The 14,579-nt window shown below is 42.8% G+C and overlaps 1 long non-coding RNA gene across 1 annotated transcript; it reads right to left on the bottom strand.

The window, feature by feature from the left end:
* Nucleotides 1–2,495: 2,495 nt before the first annotated feature.
* LOC118582291 lies at nucleotides 2,496–14,459 on the bottom strand. Its single transcript, XR_004944756.1, has 4 exons — nucleotides 14,134–14,459; nucleotides 13,099–13,213; nucleotides 10,681–10,828; nucleotides 2,496–3,427 (listed from the first exon to the last, which is right to left on the bottom strand). It is a non-coding gene; the product is annotated as an uncharacterized LOC118582291 (long non-coding RNA).
* Between the last annotated feature and the right edge of the window lie 120 nt (nucleotides 14,460–14,579).

The following is a 14,579-nucleotide window of genomic DNA, read 5'->3' as shown; positions in this document are numbered from 1 at the left end:
ATGCAGGATCTTTGAAAGTTGCCTCCTGACCTCCACTCAAGCACAGCAATAAATGAAAAACAAAACAACAACAAAAACAAAGGCACTTTAAACAAGCTTATGGGTAATTTTGAAAGTGTGTGCTTTGTGTTCCAGATCCGAGGTTCAATCCCAAGCACTTAAAAGGAAATCTAGAGTGGTTCTCTAAGTATGTTTCCAGCAGCCACAGAATTGCCCGGGAGTGTGTTAGGTGTGCAGGTCTGTGTCAGACCCACTAAGTCAGAAACACCTTGGTAGGGCTCAGCATTCACTTTTTACAATTATTTCAGGTGATTCTGCTGCATGCTCAAGCTTGAAACTCACAGGTGTCCTATCCAGAACTGACAGAATTACCTTGACTGTGTCTACTAACAAGGAACACACCTGCCTACTATCTCCTCCTTAGTGGCCTCTATTTAACATGAAGACTCACTGCACTCCAACACTAGAATGAACTCAGGTACTGCAGCCTCTTCTGGGGACCCAGTCTTCCCTTGCTCCTGAGGAGGCTGGTTGGATCTTCAACATGGTGGTCACTCAGCAGGCAGGGCAGAAGGGCCAGCAGTGGAAGCATATTCTCTGTAGGAAGGTTATAACTTATATTTGTTTAATAAGTTTATTGAAGGGAAATTTATTGGCAGCCTTTGGGAGAGCCAGCTCCAAGACTGCCTCCAGGGTATGCAAAAACATCAATGGCGAGGACTAGACTTCTGAGAGGGAGGAAGGAAACACACTTTCTGGTGGCAATTACCTCTTTTACTTTACCTTAAAAAAAATCTTTCTGAAAGTCTCTGTCTCTACAGTTTCATTCTTTATATACAGCTACATATCTCTCTTTACATACATACATCTCTCTCCTGCACAGCCACACGTCTCTATACACAGTTACATCTCTTCTCTCCACACATCTCTTTATCCACATCTCTCTCCTACATACACATCTCTCGTCTACATCTCCTTTCTATATAGCTACACAAGCTCTCTCTTCTATATAGCTCTTCATCTTCTACAAAGCTCTCTCTGTACGCGCGCGCGCGTGCACACACACACACACACACACACACACACACACGCCCCTTCTACACGCAGCTCTACAGTAGCTCTCTCTACATAGCTCTCTCCACATACACCTCCTTCAGCAGCCAAACTCTGGACAATTATGAGTTACATCTACAGGGGCCGACCCATTCTAATAACACATGATAAGTCACAGTTTCCCTCAGGCTAGGGAGTTTGTGCTGACTGGGCACGGTGAGGAAAGCCGGCATGTAGCTCTGAGTGGTCAGGGTTCCCAGACAGAGAGTGACATTGAAATTCAGGACTTAAACAATAAACAGTTAGTTGGCTGAACCTTGTGGTTAGGAGTGTGTGCAGAAAGTCAGTTGCTGCAGGGAGTTTATGTCTTAATGTTATCAGCCTGACTTTGGTTCAACCAACAGGCCCTTGGGAACTCAGCCCTGTGTAATTTGTCTCCAGGGGCAACTAGTCTATTTTGGATTAGAAAAAGCTGGCTTTGTAGCTGAGAATACTGTCATTTTCTTATGTCAGTCTGAGTTTATGAAAAATATCCTAGTATTATTTCTATTCATCAGGATTATACAGCCTAAGCAGAAATCATCTTCCTGACCATCCATAGATATATGTGTGCCCAACAGATGGAGTATGCACAAGGTAAACACAAGCAATGGGGAAAACACCCACAGCTGCTCTTAGGGAAGAAATTAGTGGCACAAGAGAAAAATTCCAGAGAGCAGCCAGTTTTCAGGGCCTGTGGTCCTGTAAGCCTTGCTTGATGAGGTTCCTCCATCAGAGTTATTCACCTGGTGGGTCGACACCTGAATTATTAATTGCCATCTGCTGTATACTTCCACGGCCTCCAGCAGAAATTAGTGTGGACTCACCCTCCAGGGCCTGCCTCTGGGCAACTCTGAGGCCCATCAGATTCATGAGTGGAGCTTACAGAGTCACACACAGTTCCACATGTCATCTGTAGCAGGCTGAGGAGTCCTTTTTCCTTTTTTTCTGTATTTGTTTCTATGCTTGTGTATATGAGGGCATATATACCATAATCCATACGTAGTGGTCAGAGCCATACTGTCTCCTTTCCTGGAACAGAGGGATGGAGAACCACTCTCCATCCAGACTGGGAGGCACTTCCTGCAGAGTGTGGGTGTCTGGGAAGTGGTACAGATGTTACAGGGACAGCACTTTTGTCTGCAGAGTGGAGCCTGGCGTTTTGTTTTCCATCTTCCTTGGCTAATCTAGAGCTTAGGCCAAGTCTTTGGAGAAAACTCCATGGTGTACAGACATCATTTATGGGTTTCTGATCCCTCTCTCTGACTTACACAACAACATATATGAATCCTCTCTTATGACCACAGGGCCAGCTCTCTCACCTGCCTCAGGTACTGATGGGCAGGAGGGGGAGGTCATCTTTCCCTTGCCCATGAAGCCACAAGACAGATGAGTAATGGGGACAAGTCTCCCATGCTTACATCTTTGGGGCTGGCTCACCTACCTGTGCCAAGGTTGGCTCTGTTGCAATCACTGACTTTAAACAAAAGGTGTTCAAAGCCTGGGTGCTGTCACTCGGGAATGCAAGCCAGACGCAATGGCTCTGTGGAATCTGTCTACAGACCCCTCTACTGGTCACAGCTAATCAATGGTCCACACAGTAACTACAGTCCTCACATCTCTCAGACCTGCTGTCTCCTGAAATCACTGCAAATATTGTCCAAGTGGAACCAAAATCCAATCTTGTGGTCCAAGCCATCCAGATATCTGCTCTGCATATTTCCCTTTAAAAAGCCACTGAGAATGCAAAAAAAGTCCCTTTGCAGAAGCACTACAAGAAAGCACGTCTAAAATCACAGAACTATGCACACACAGACACAGACACGCGTGCTCACACACACATGGAGTTGGGAATCAAAGAATCTCATCAGATGCATATTTGAGGGAGCATAGGGAAAGGCTGGCAAGAGAAGATATGGGGATCAGATCGGATCAAGATGTTGGAATGTTACAGTAATGGCATGGGTGTGGTTCTTGGTACAGACAAAAAGGGGTGTGTGGAGAGAATAGGAAATCCAGGCTACTGGAAAGAGGTGCTGTGGCCATGAGTGAGTGAGTGAAAGTGGAGGCCAGCTGACAGAATGAAATGTTCTATTATGGAGCGGTCATCTGAAGGAGGAGGGACTTGCATGGTCCAGGGAGGACCCATCTGCTTAGCAGGGCACCTCCATGGTCTGGAGTGTGCTCAGGAGATTAGAGGCCCCACAGACTTCTTGAGCTCCATCTGACTGACTGCTGGTCACAGGTTGGGTGAAATAAAATTTTTCAGATCCGATGTTACTGGGGGCTGAGTATGTTCGTGATCGGGCAAGCCGGGTCATGCTGGCAGATGGTACTGTAATAAAGAAGCAGGGTATTAGAAGGAGCTCAGTGTAGCTCAGGTACCCTACAGGTTTCACCAAAGACTCTACCTTTCCCAGCCCACTTAAGCTGACGCCAAGGACGACAGAAGAGGTGCCCCACTCTGCACTGTTTGCTCCAGGTGAGGAGCTGTATGCATGGCTGTTTTGATCCCCTGCACCTCAATTCTCCCCAGATTCTACTTCAGAGTACGATGGGAAACCCTAAGGGCGGAGTAAAGCCTCTTCGCTGTGCCCACACCATTCATACAGTGATGGGAAGGTGGCTTTGGGAACACATACTGGTGACCAAAACCTGCAGCGCATGCAAGACTAAACCAAAGAACAAAAGAAAAAACAAGTGTAAATCCAATACAGTGAGACTTCCATCCATTCCCAGGACCTTCTGACACAGTTAAGTGCTGACGAGTGTCTGCCCATCTCATATACACACCCTCTTCTGTGTACATAATAAATAAATAAATAATTAAAAAAAAAAAAAGATTTATTTATTCATTATGTATCTAGTATTCTGCCTGCTTGTGTCCCTGTAGGCCAGAAGAGGGTACCAGATCTCATTACAGATGGTTGTGAGCCACCATGTGGTTGCTGGGAATTGAACTCAGGACCTCTGGAAGAGCAACCAGTGCTCTTAACCTCTGAGCCATCTCTCCAGCCCACCCCCTCCCCTTTTTTTAAAAAAAAGATTTATTTATTTATTATGTATACAGTGTTCTGCTTGCCAGAAGAGGGTGCTAGATCTCATTTTAGAATTTTAGATGGGTTGTGAGCCACCATGTGGTTGCTGGGAATTGAACTCAGGACCTTTGGAAGAATAGTCAGTGCCCTTAACCGCTGAGCTATCTCTCCAGCCCCCAAACTAAATTTAAAAAAAAAAAAAAAAAAAAAAAAGCTGGCTAGAAGCTAAGCCAAGGTAAGGCCAGGCATTCATAATTAAGAATAAGCCTCCAGCCAGTCGCTGGTGGCACACACCTTTAATCTTAGCACTCAGGAGGCAGAGGCAGGGGGATCTCTGTGAGTTCAAGGCCATCTTGGGCTATAGAGTGAGTTCCAGGACAGGCTACAAAGCTACACAGAAAAACCCTGTCTCAAAAAACCAACCAACCAACCAACCAAACAAACAAACAAAAAGAATAAGCCTCCGTGTGTGATGTATTTGGGAGCTGGGTGGCGACCCACAAAAGAACCAAAAAACAAATAACAACAACCAACCAACCAACACACACACACACACACACACACACACACACACACACACACACACTTCAGACCAGACAATAAGCAATTCTAAGCATACTGGGAATATTAAATGGAAAGGTGGTTCAGGAACAGTTGGGAAGACATTAAATCCAGAACAGTGTGTAAGTGTCACCTCAAAGTCTTGAGGAGAAACGGAGACAAGGAAAAAAGCTGCACAGTCAGCACAGACATGACGGGAGCCAAGAAGATAAGCTAAGGACAGCTTCCTGAAACAGAAGACACTGAAACATGGAAGGGCACCAACTGCAACCTAAAGACATTAGAAGGAGACAAATGAGGAGCTAGCTCAGTCACTGAGCGCCTGCTGTGCAAACATGAGGACCTGTGCAGGTGCACCTTTGCAACCCGAGAGGCAGAGACAAGGGGATCCCTGGGGGTCCCTGGGCAGTTAGCCCAGCCTAATGAGCCAGGTATAAGTCCCAGTGAGAGACTCGGACTCAGCAACAGGGCAGTTCCTAAGGAACAACACCAGACACACACCAGACACACACCAGACACACACACCAGACACACACACACACACGCACACACGCACACACACGAGCATGCATATACACACACACACACACACACACACACGAGCATGCATATACATACACACATACATACACACGCACTTGAGCACGTGCATATACACATACACATGTGCACACACATGTACACACAGACACGCAGGAACAAACAGGAAATGAGTACTATGACAGACGACAACACAAATGACAATAATCAGAGTGAAATGATGATCCAGTCCCCTAGAGAGGAATCTGAGGTTAAGAAAAGGAATAAATGCGACTCTGAGACAGGCAGAGATTGCTGAAGGGGCAAAACACAAATACCTCTGAGTTCTTCACAGATGCCCGTTACAAATCTGAAGGGGGCTGAGAAGCCGCACAAACGTCAAAGACAACCGGGAAACTGTCACTAAAGAACCCAGATTGCCCCACCCCAGCTTACTGGGCCTTAACTGACTTAGCACTGAATTTTGGAAGTCACACAGCTTGGCAATACATCATTGCTCCGACTCTAGCATACCTGTAGACGGCACTTCTGAGGTGTGAGTTATGATGACAGTTGCCTAGGTAACAGAAGAAGTTTGAAGGCTGCATTTGCTGAAAGCACTGGCCCTTCATTTGAGCCTGTAACTATCTGATGGGCAATGAGAATGGGACAAGAGGCCTGGATCGGTGTCTCTCTCCTTTGCTCTCTAATATTTGGACCAGGTCCCCTCAGCTCTGCATGAAGACATGTTGGTCCTCTGGGAAAGGTTTTGCAGAAACGTTACCTTGGAGATGGTATGCTTCTTCTGCCCTGTACATGGGCTCCTTCAGCACCCATCACACCTCAAGCCCTCTAACCCTACACTGTGGAAGGCCTGCTCAGAGGCAGAGGCAGGAAGATCTCTGAGTTCAAGGCCAGCCTGGTCTACACAGCTGTTCCAGAACAGCCAGGGCTGTTACACAGAGAGACCCAATCTTGAAAAATGAAAGAGGAGAGTTGGGGATTTAGCTCAGTGGTAGAGTACTTGTCTAGCAAGCCCAAGGCCCTTGGTTCAATCCTCAGCTCAAAAAAAAAGAGAAGAGATGGGTTCACTCCTCAAGGAGGCAGAGAGAGGCAAAGAAGCAGAGAGGCTGGCAAAATGGCTCAGTGGGTAAAGGTGATTGTGGCTAAGTCTGATTGCCTGTGTTCAGTCCCTGGAATCCAAGTGGTGGAAGGAGAGAACCAACTCTCACCAGCTGTCCCCTGAATGCCACACATGCACCGAGGCACATGTGCACACATCCTTGCATGCACACACACAAACACACACATAAAATAAGTGAAGAAAAGTTTTAAAAATACTGACAGATTTACCTATTCAAGTACTTATAGCTACAATACCTGACAGACTGGAAAAGGGAAAGAAAGTTAATTGTGTGTGTGTGTGTGTGTGTGTGTGTGTGTGTGTGTGTGTGTGTGTATGTTTTAATTCTTCAAAGCAACACTGATGATAGAAGGTGGCTTTCATCCACCAAGAGACTTGGATAAAGACATTTACAGGAGTGCTGGGCAGCAGTAGTACATGCCTTTAATCCCAGCACTCGGGAGGCAAAGCCAGGCGGATCTCTGAGTTCGAGGCCAGCCTGGTCTACAGAGCGAGATCCAGGATAGGTACCAAACCTACACAGAGAAACCCTGTCTCGAAAAACAACAACAACAACAACAACAAACCAACCAACCAACCAACCAAACAAAGACATTCACAGCAGCTCTCCAACATGGCCAAGACTACAGATAACTAACAGAAGTGCAGATACATAAATTGGACTATACACACTCAATGAAATATCACACAATAATTTTCTAGGCGTGGTAGTGTCTGCCTGCAACAACAGTATTAGAGGCAGAGTCAGGGAATCACGGGATCTAACCCGAATGGGCTACAGACTAAGTTCCAAGCCAGTGTACATTAAACAGTGAGACTGTCACAAAAGGAAGACGACAAGCCAGGTGTGGTGGCACACGTTTTTTAAATTCTAGCACTCAGGAGACAGAGGCAGGCAGATCTCGGTGAGTTTATAGCTAGCTTGGTCTACATAGTGAGTTCCAGGCCAGTGGGGGCTATGTAGACCCCTTGGGGCAGGGAGACAGAATGATAATTTACTTCCTAGGTGGTGGCATAGCGCTAACACCAGTACTTGTGAGGTGGAGTCAGAAGCATCAGGAGTTCAAACCAGCTTTGGCTACATAATGAGTCTGAAGGCAGCCTGAGCTACACAAGAAACCAGGGGGGGGGAGGAGGGAGGGAGGGGAGGGAGAGAGGGAGGGAGGGAGGGAGAGAGGAAGGGAGGGAGGGAGATAGGGCAGGGTGGGGAGGGAAACTATACAGCAATTTAAAAAGTAAGCAAGTAAACTGACAGATGATGGTGCATGCCTGTAATTCTAGCACTGTAGAGGTGGAAGCGAGAGCATCAGACCAGGTTAGCCGTGGTTACACAGCCTGTGCTATATGAGATCCATGTTTAAAAAAAAAAAAAAAAAAGCAAAACCTAGAAAATAATGACTACCTTACAGCACAGATGACTCTCATTGGCATAATGGGCCCTCTAAAGACAGTAACCCCATTATCTGTCCCAGAGTCTTCTTGAGTGTTTCCATAGCCAAGTCTAGAGATAAAGTCTATGTGCCCTCCCCTTGATTCCAGAGAGACTCTATCTCAACACACAGAAGGTGGTAGATATGAGGCAGTATTACCTAAGGCTAGACCATAAAGTCTTGCTCTTTCACCTTCCTCTCAGGATGGTCCTCTCTTAGAAGGAGCCACCATGCTGTACAGAAACCCAAGCAGCTCAGGAAAGACCCACATGCATGAACAGTAAGCCTGAGTAAGTTGCACTGCTGTAGCTGAGCCGCTCACCAAGAGCAGCACACACACTTGTCCACCACATCCCTTCCTGATCTGTCCATTCCAAAATGGGTAATTCGCTCTCTTCCCATCTGCACGTTCTCCTCATCTCCAAATACGTAAGCAACTGACGATGTTTAAAGAGCAGGCATGGTGGACACATGTGCAAATCTAGCCTTTGGCAAGTGGGAGAAGGGGATCAAGAAGTCCAAGGCCAGCCTGGGCTACCCAGTGAGCTACAGGACAACCTGGGCTACAAACTGAGACCCTGCTTCACAAAACAACAAAGATTGGGATCTGGAGAGATGGCTCAGTAGTTAAGCAAATATATTGCTTTTGCAGAGGACCCAAGTTTGATTCCCAGATATATTATAAATTATGAAAGATTAACGTCTCTAAAATATAAACTCTTACAAATGACAAAAAAAAAAAAAAAAAAAAAAGCTCAAATCAATGAAGGCGAGAGGACAGGGATGTCACAAAGTTACTTTAAAAATTCAAAGTTAAGGAATACCAATGAGTGTGGTGGCCCATGCCTTTAATCCCAGCACTCAAGAGGCAGAGGCAGGAAGATCTCTGAGTTCAAGGCCAGACTGGTCTACACAGCTGTTCCAGAACAGCCAGGGCTGTTACACAGAGAAACCCTATCTTGAAAAATGAAAGAGGAGGGTTGGAGATTTAGCTCAGTGGTAGAGCACTTGCCTAGCAAGAGCAAGGCCCTGGGTTCGATCCTCAGGTCAAAAAAAAAAAAAGAGGAGAGGCAGAGAGGCTGGCAAAATGGCTCAGTGGGTAAAGGTGATTATGGCCAAGTCTGAGAGGCAGAGGGGAGAGGCAGAGGGGAGAGGCGGCGAGGTGGCGAGGCAGAGATTACAAAATGAAATTAAAGTCTGAAAGGACTGACAAGTTAATGCAGAATTATCATGTCAAAATCAAGAATAGAGAATGGAATACCATAAGGATGTTTTAAGATCTATATTATTTCTGAGTACTTCCTAGTTCCTGATCCATAGCTGTGAACTCAACTGGAAGACTATTAGGAATCAAAAGAACACAAGTGAAAATCCACAAGAGTAGCAAGTTCAACTAGTCCCTTGGAATTAATCAGAGATCCAGAGGGAGTACCAGACAAATATCAAAAAGTGCATTGTTGACTTGACAAATAGGCACACAGGACTGCTAGAAATGAAGTTGGTTACAACCAAGATCAAGAATTCAGTGGGTAGGTATATCAGTAGAGTGAACATTGCTGAAAAGACACTTTCAAACTAGAAGATGTGCAAACAGACGGAAATATCCAGAATGAAGTACAGGGGGAAATGATAAAAATGTAAGAGAATGTATTGGAGATTTAGCTCAGTGGTAGAGTGCTTGCCTGGTACACACAAAGTCCTAAATCAAAAACATCTAAAGAGAGAAGAGTCAGTGGAAAGATTTAATGTATACTTAGAAGGACAGGAGAAAAATCATTGACTGAGAACATCAATAATGAAAAAAGATACCACTGTGAATTAAATGGAACCAAAAACCCCAAGCTCAATACATATATAAAAAAATCCACTTAGAATAAAGAAAATCTCCAGACAACCTTCATAAACACCAATCAAGTCAGAAGCCAATGGGGTGTTATTATCAGTGTGGATACAGGGAAACCTTTGGAAATCCAATTTTAGAATCCTTTGCAAGCAAAAGCAAAATTTTCTGGTCTTTTCACACAAACCAATTATCAAGAGATTTTTGACAGTAGCTGGTTCTTAGTGAAAGGATTTCTTAAATAAATACTTGAGGCTGAAGGAAAGAGATTTAGAAAGAAAGCACAATGGAAGCCAAGGAAATGTAAAACAAGGGCAATATAAGACAGTGTTACACAGTGAAGTACAAAAGTTATTTAGGATTACTATAGTGGGGTTGGGGATGCATCTCAGTTGGTGGAGTCCTTGTGTAACATTTACAACGACCCAAGTTCAGTCCCCAGCACTGCAAAAACTGGATGTGATGGCCCATGCCTATAATCTAATCACAGACCTTGGGAGGCAGAGGCAGGTGGATCTCTGTGATTTGTGACTTCAAGGTAAGCTTAGTCTACATAGAAATATTGTCTCAAAACTAATTAAGGTGTGTGGGGAGAAACAGTATTTTATATGTTTACAAGTCTAACAGGCTTGGCATTTTTACTAAGCCAGAGTTTAAAAATTTTGTGGCTATAGAAAATTAGCCTAGCAAAGGTTTTAGAATTTAATTTTTTTTTTTTTTTTTTTTACTTATTTTACCTATCAGTGTGTGTGTGTGTGTGTGTGGAAGGTGGACATGACTATGCCAAAGCAAGCATGTGAAGGTTAGAAGACAACTTTTGGTGAGTCAGTTCTCTTTCTATCATGGGTTCCAGGGATCAAAGTCAAGTCATTAGGTTTGTACAGCAAGTGCTTTCATCCAATGAGCATCATGCTAATCCTTCAAACATGTATCTATGTATATGCATGCATATAATTCTATGCATGTAAATATGCTATGCAGTTAGTTTGGGGATCTTTTTAAGTTTTGCCCAAGACACAGTCCCATTAACCACCCAATGAAAGGATTAGCAAGTACCTTGTGGTGCTTCTTCCTCTTCCTCCTCATCCTCACTGGAGGAAGCTAAGTAGGCCTGGAAGTCCATGTCCCAAAGCTCCTCCTTTTTAAACTTTCTGTTAAGTGTTGTGATTCTTTCATGATCTGTCTCATCCCAAGCAATCTCCACCTTGAACCAAAGAATGAAAATAAAACACCACACAATAGCCCAAAGGTAAACTCATAGTTATTAAAGCACACTGTTAACTCAGATCTTTAGTATTAAGTTAAAAAGCACACTAGGCATGGTGGTGCACAGCTTTAATCCCAGCACTTTGGAAGCAGAGGTAGAGCTCTGTGAGTTTGAGGCCAGCATGATCTACATGACAGTTCCTGGCCAGCCAAAGCTACATAGCGAGATCTCCCTACCTCCCCCCACAAAAGTTACAATGCACATAAAAAGTTCAGACATGGACACACTTAAAAAAAATACATGAATGGCAGGATTAAATAAATGGTATCTTATTTGTGGACAGAGAATCATATATGTCCACTTTTACCTTCCCCCAGCTACATGAGTGATATTCCATTACCTAATATATTATTGAACAGATTAACTAAGGTAGGGAAAAAAAAGAAATATGGCAGAAAAAGTTAACACTATTATGAACCAGTGAGAACATGATTTTCTTCTAGAGAACTAAAATGACAGTTGAGTCACAGACTACATGAAATCTGTTAATAAAGCAACATCTCAAAAGGTGCATTTTCCTAAAAAGACTGAGTTACTGATAGCAAAGGTTTTCATGATTCTAAGTACAGCGCAGCTCTACAGCAAATAAGTTCATCGATAATATGACTGAGGGAGACTGGCTCCTATCCTGTACTCTCAACCTTCCTAATGCTGTGACCCCCAGCCATAAAATCATTCCCACTGCTACTCCGAAACTCTGAGTTTGCTACTGTTACGAGTCGTAATGTAAGTCTCTGTGTTTTCCAATGGTCCTAGGGACTGGTGAAAGAGTTGTTCAACTCCAAAGGGGTGGGGAACCGCTGCTTTACTCAGTGCCTTGTGAAAGGGTCCTTGTGAAAGGGACAGTGAGTTCAAGTCCTTGCTTTTTCTGTTCAGTCCAATTTCTGCACATTAAGACAACAAGCTAGGTACTAATTAACCATGAGATTCTTAAAATATCTTTGCCACTCTCTTAGATGTTCTAGCCAGTCACAGGACTGGCTACTCTGCAAACTATGTCTGTGTTGATAATGACCAAACGGTTGCTGTAAGGAAAACAGATATTGGTGATACAGGTCAGGATGCAGAATCTCCAGACAAGTAGGCTACACATGCTGCCTATTGTAAGTGCTTAAGTGTTGAAAACAACATGATGCGGCTGTATCTTTTAGAATTCCTACACTATACTTTGTAACAAATCAATAGCAGAATACCCCTCACAGCACACCAGGAAGCAGACATCTGACACTAGCTTTCTTGGAGGAGCACATTACACAGTGAGTACTGCTGCAGGCAGAGTTCAGGGGAGAGAGAAGTCATTTAGCTATGTAACAAACTATTGTGATACACAGAAATCTGGCTACTTGTTATTAATATGAAAACTAGTAATACTGAATTATTCTACTTCTGTTGTTTATAAACTTTAAAATCACATCTGCAGAGAAACGTGCTCCTATTTCAAGTGGTCAACAATTCTGTGTGGCTGTGTGTGAGGTGCAGCTATGTCCTTCCTATTCCCTAGGATCTTAGTAACCGACACACTGCCTATTAAGAGAGTCTAAGATAAAACGCTGGGCTTCCACATGTGCTAGAGAAATGTTCTACCATTGAAATACATCCTTGGTACAAAGAATCCAGTTCAAAGTATATGGGTAAAATAATAAAGGGAAACAAACAAACAAATAAACAAAAGTCCCCAAACAAAACAAACAAACAAACAAACAACATAAAACATTAGCAGACTGACTCAGGCTTAAAGACAAAAAGACACTCTGAAAAATATGTTCAAACAGTATAGTATCCAATGCACAAACATTCAGAATACCACCTAATTGTAAAGTTGATAAAAGCAAAGAGTCTAGGTATACATTTAATTTTCCTTCCTTTTTTAAAATACAGGGTCTCATGTATTCAAGGCTGACTCCTGAGCTCCTGGTACCCCTGCTCAACTTCCCAAGTGCTGGGACTACAGGCATGTGCCACCATGCTTGGCCCATCTATACATTTTTAAGAGTTAAGAAATACCATTGAGGAGCTGGCTTAGCAGTTAAGTGCACTGGCTACTCTTCCTGAGGACCTGGGTTCAATTCCCAGCACCCACAAGGCAGCTCACAACTGTCTGTTCCCAGTTCCAGTTCCAGGGGATCTGAACCCCCCACACAGAATATATACAGACAAAACATCAGTGTACATCAAATAAATGAATGAATGAATGAATGAATAAATACTGTTGATGTTCCCATTGCAGCAGATGTGAAATACTTTGGTTTATATGCTGTTAGATCAACTTCTGAGGCCACATCCTTAGGCTCATCATCAAAAGTAATATCATCTGGTATAAACCTAAAAAAAAAAAGTAGTGATTACCAGATTTTTCTAATTAGTTATAGTTTATATACTATACAAAAATTTCTATAGAACACAAATGTAAAAATTCCTAAAAAGCCAGAAACAATCTTGGCACATCTCTGAAATTTGGAAACTATAAATCTGAAATTTCATTAAGTTTGAGAGAATTCTATATAGAGACTTTGCATTAGGAACTAGTTAATATAAACAAGCTTCCAAAGACCCAATGCAATAACACAGTCATTGACTCACTTTAGAGTTCAAAGATCAAACAGAATTAATACTGGGTAAGTGGTCTCAATACATAGCACATAATCATGAAAAGTCACTGAAAATAAAAAAAAGTTTAAGGCTGATTAAGAATAATCTAAGCCAAAAAATTTAATTTCACAAATAACTATTCCTTACATGTAAATTAGCCATGGTGACTGACAATTTTTAGGTATCAGGCTAGATGAAAAGTAGAGGTAAATAATCTGATTATTATAATCATGTTTTTATAATTTACACAGATTATTTCCACATACATATAAAATGCATCTACTATATATTGTATCAAGAATTATTGGGAGGGGTGGTGGAGAGATACCTTAGCAGTTAAAAGCACCTGTTGGCTCATGCAGAGGATCTAGGTTTGAATCCTAGCACCCACCTGGCAGCTCACAACCACCTGCAACTCCAATTCTAGGGGATCTCATGCACATGAAGTAAAAATAAATAAATCTTAAAAATGTTTTTTTTTGAAAGAATTATTATTTCAAGGACATAAATAATGAAATGGTTCTTATATTACTTTTTCTTCAATTATTATTAGCTTTTTCTTGTTCATTTTCTAGAATGTAAGAGAGTACTACTCATTCAAATATTTTACCGCATTATGATCTGGCTATATTGTAAGACATGAACTGAATTACCTTAGGTCTATGAAAGAACAACTGCTTTCATATTCCAGGCCATCATAATCTTCATAAATCTTACTTGCTATTTCTGGAGAATCACATTCCACTACTGCATAATAGTATTTCAATCGTTTGAACTGTTGGTCTCTTAGCTTCTCTCTAGAGGACCAAATGGGGAAAAACTAAATCCAACATATGTACACAAGAACATAGAAACCTCTCCATTAAAAGGTCAGAACACAACATTTTCAAAAGTTGCTTTTCTCTTTCTACCATGTAGGTTCTGGGTATTGAATTCAGGTTCCTAGGTTGTCAGACTAGAGGGTAAGCACCTTTACGCATTAGCTATCTCACTGGCCAGGATCTGAACTTTATAAGTTTTATTTCACTTAACTATCCTCTGTTCCTTGAAGGTCTTCCTCTGCCACTTTTGTCACCATCCACTTAACAACTGGTTTTAT

Source organism: Onychomys torridus, chromosome 4 (assembly GCF_903995425.1).
Source record: "Onychomys torridus chromosome 4, mOncTor1.1, whole genome shotgun sequence".
In the NCBI taxonomy this organism is placed as follows: Eukaryota; Metazoa; Chordata; class Mammalia; order Rodentia; family Cricetidae; genus Onychomys; species Onychomys torridus.
The sequence above is the reverse complement of the archived record's forward strand: the minus strand, read 5'-3'. Positions and strand labels throughout refer to the sequence as shown.